The sequence below is a fragment of the Electrophorus electricus genome, chromosome 24, assembly GCF_013358815.1.
Source record: "Electrophorus electricus isolate fEleEle1 chromosome 24, fEleEle1.pri, whole genome shotgun sequence".
NCBI classification, from domain to species: Eukaryota; Metazoa; Chordata; class Actinopteri; order Gymnotiformes; family Gymnotidae; genus Electrophorus; species Electrophorus electricus.
The window spans coordinates 5348561-5352500 of record NC_049558.1 but is presented as its reverse complement, the minus strand read 5'-3'; the positions used below and the strand labels follow the sequence as shown (position 1 = coordinate 5352500).

The 3940-nt window shown below is 42.9% G+C and overlaps 1 protein-coding gene across 4 annotated transcripts in view; it reads right to left on the bottom strand.

Annotated features, from left to right (window-relative positions):
* Nucleotides 1–2387, bottom strand: part of LOC113570000 (kelch domain-containing protein 8B) — a 65425-nt gene extending 63038 nt beyond the window's left edge. For 3 of the 4 annotated variants that reach the window (XM_035522475.1, XM_035522473.1, XM_035522474.1), the window contains exon 1: nt 2190–2387. The gene's annotated coding sequence lies outside the window, so the exon portion shown is untranslated. Of the gene's footprint in view, nt 1–1581; nt 1854–2189 lie in introns of those variants that run through there. The other variant, XM_035522476.1, reaches the window with a different exon arrangement.
* Nucleotides 2388–3940: the final 1553 nt, after the last annotated feature.

Sequence of the window (3940 nt, the reverse complement as noted above, 5' to 3'; positions counted from 1 at the left end):
CATGGAAACCACGTTGCACCAGGAAGAGAACTCACCTCACAGGAAGTCCTCCTGCACAGAAATGTTTTTTTTTAAAAGCCACGGGTCACCGGGTGCTTTTTAGCCAGCGTCTCTGTCCCTAAATATGTTTACATGTTCATTTTTGGAGATTCAAACCAGAATAGCCTCATCTTTCTAATGCATACAATTGGTAAATAAGAATAACGGGTAGCGAGTGAATAAAAAAAAAGATTCACTACTTAAATGGTTCCCATAGGTGCTGTGAGGTTTGTGTTTCATTAAGGAAAAGCACCTGCCCAGGGCGCCTCATTCATTACTTTCCCAAAGTAATTCATAAGGAACTCCATCCGGCTTTTTAAGCACCTGCTAGTTTGACCCCACAGTAAGCGTCTGAAAGAGAGAAGATTAGAGTTGCTCATATCTGCCTCTACAAAATCCTCCTGCCGTCCAGTGGGAATGATTTAAATGATTAGATAAAGCAATTGAAAGGTCAGAGTTTGGACATGGAATTGTACCGACTAAATAGTTTTAAAGGAGTCCATTTGCATTTTGACTGTTATTCTTTGACTTTAAGTGTCCACTGTGTAAGTTCTAGTGAACCTGCTTGAAACCCCACAGATCTGGAGTTTGTTCTTCCTGGGCCACAGGCTGCTTCCACGGGACTGTTCCATGGGTTTGCCCAGTAACCCTGGTATGATATGGACCATGAACTAAAGGCTGTGATTGGTTATTCGGCCAGGCCAGAAGTGTTTGATTTCGCAGCACTTTCATTTGTTTGGTGTTTCACTGCAGTGCTATGACAGTTACAAATGTATAAATTGAGACGAGAATGGTAGCTCATTCAAGGATTCAGCTCAGAGCAAATACACAATTGGTACAACCCATACAAACCCATGAATTGCCAGACGTCAAAGCAGCTACACGTACTTCTGGATATGCAGTAAATAGGACATCAGCAGTTCATGCTATTATGAAAATGACTGCCATCACTGGAGACATGGGGTATCACTCGCACACATAGGGCAGTAATTACTGCCTCCAGGGAGAATGAGAGCAAAGAGTGGGTCCAAACGATTTAAAACTAATACACAGCTAAACCAAACTCCAGTTTATAACGTGGCACTAGCTATGCAACAAGACTTTAAATGAGCAGAATTTCCCATGATCACTTGTTGTGGTGTTGGCTAAGATATATTTGCTTAGTTGGGGATTAAAGGATTATATCTCAGAGCGGTATGAGAAAGCAGAGACGCAGAGAACATATACTCGGACTTGCCAAGCAAGCCAATAGATGTATACCTACTCGCTTTCTTCGCAATATGTATGAATTCGAAAACGTTAAGACTATAAAGTGTCAGCACGTTAAGGGAGGAAAGACGTAGAACGGTCTCCTTCACTGTATACCTCAAAATTGTGGCTGCTTAAAATGACTGTGGTTAAATGTCTGAAAACATTATAATAAAGAGGACCACAAGGAATAGCGCAACAGGTTAGAAATCAGATGTAATTACGAGCGCTTAAAATAGAAATGATGAAAGCTTGTGTAATTGTAGAATAAAAAAGCTGTTAAGGTGGACTTACGTATTTTGGCCCAATAAACGCACTTGGACACGCATGAAGTAGCACTTCGTTTTTGCAAAAAATCCTCGTGCAGACGGAGCCAACCCATCGCGGTCTCCGCCAGAACCGCCGCGCAGGGGATCTCGCTCGAGCGTAAAAACAGCCGGAGATCTCGTGAAGACGCACCTAAACCTTCGCCATCCGGAGTGCACCAAGGGCTGTCAGCTGCAGGCTACTCTTTCACGCCAAGACGCGACGAGTTCCAATACAACCACGTCCTCAACGCAATGCATGCATTGGTAAGGAGTCTGTTTAAAAGGAGTTTCACGAATCTAGGTGACACTGGGATCCCCAGTCCCCAACGAAGTAGATATTTACGCGCGAATCAAATACTGGATAGCGCACAGAAAACTGTCTAACAGGGTCATGGAACCAGTCCCGCTATCTCTGCTGGTGCAAAATCGACCATTTAAAACATTCCCTACGCATATTTCTCGTGCGCAAAGATGCGAATGGGACGCAGACGTAGGCCCGTTACTGCAATGTCCATCGCATAAACACCGAACATCAGCTAACAGGCCAAGTTAAACGAAAACTTCAAAACGGACGCTTATAGTGTTTAGAATTACCTTTATTATGTTCCAGCCGAGAGAGCGTCAGTGGCACAGTGCACGACACTACGTGCAACATCCGTTAAACTTCAACTACCCGCTAACATTTTGAGACCGTTTCCTCGAGCGAGGGGTTAGGGTTCCGTTAATCGTGTCGCTTCGTTCGTGTTTCGGAAGGACGCTCGGCGTATGCAGGCTTCCATTGGCTCAGAAACCCCCTACTTCGCCCTCCCTTTCCACAGCGCTGCGCTGGGTGCGCACACGACGACGGCTGGATGCAGTCCATCATTCAACCTCTTCGATGAAAAGCAGTGTTCATTTTCCTCATAGCTATCATGATTTTCATAGGCTTTCCGTTAGATGTTACAATAAAATTATTTATGATAAAGTAATCTGGAGCAACTTTATCCACAGTCAGGACAGTCAGTTCTAATTTACTGATGATGTATAGGCTATTAGGCTATTTGACATTTTAAAAAGTTGCTTGGGTATGTTACACAGACTTTGATATATTTATTAGAATAATAAAAACAAATTGTTTTATTATTCTAACAAAATATAATAAAACGAACTTAAGCAAATGCTGACACATAAAACCTATGCTTTCATTTTAAAATTATTGACAGAAGGATAGTTATTTTCCAAGCGATTAAATGAAAAGTGAGATGTACTAACACCAACATGCTCTAAACGTAATCGATATGTGCCTTTCCAGATTGCCAGGGATCAGGGGTGTCGTGGAAGGCATGGCGTAGTGCAGACCTCTGTGTCCGTTCCTGAAAACAACGAATAGAGGCCACGGAATTAGAATGGTTGGATTTCACTGACCGGGACCAGTTGGCGCCCTCGGGGTCCCACACCCACCGCGTAATGACGAATAACAGCGGACAGCAGGAGAGCGCTGTATCTTTGGCAACGCTAAGCCAGGCTCTGCATTCAACTACACTACTGCCCTCTTCCGGTGTCTGCTGTGCCTTGGTACACCGCAACCTAAAGGTCAAAAAGCCGACTTTTGCCCCATCGAAAAAGAAGGGAGCGAGATTAGAAATACAGCTTTTATAGTACAAGTTCCGTCTGTTTCCAACGTCAGTGAATGTCATTTTGTTTAACTTGGTAAGTCCACAAGCTGCAATGTCAAGAGCATATTACAAGAGTCAAGGGCAAAAACATTTTAACAAGGGGGAGATTAATGATTTGTGCGTCACTATCTCTCTAAATTGAGCATGAACATAAACCTTTGTATTGTCATTGACTCATTAGGCAGGAACACAACACACTTGTCTGCGCTGTAAGGAAAGCATGCCTGGGCTCCAGCTGCAGACTAATTATGCCACAGCAGCTCATTTAGGCTGTAATGAGGAGGCTCAAATTGCTTTGGAGGCCAACAACAAGAAACACAGAGAGAATGGGATGTTAGAGGTAAATCAAACTACCCGAGAGAGATGAGGGACAGGGTGAAACGAAAAAAGAGAGCAAGCGAGCCGGGGAGGGGGCCGAGAAGAAATAAAATACTTTATATATCTGCAATAAAATGCAGAGAAAAGAAGGCATTCAAAATAGACTGCTATGGCCAAGTATTCATTACAGTGGTATTCAAATCTGAAGCTCAAATCCAAATCCGGTCCTGGATTTTGTAATCCCTTGTATTGGTTTTAATTATTAATGTAAATTTGACGTCACAATGTTTGTTTTTAAATCCATCACAACATAAGCAGGAAAGGAACATCGTAAAGCAATTAATTAACGGTTCTTTAATTCCAGCAATTTAT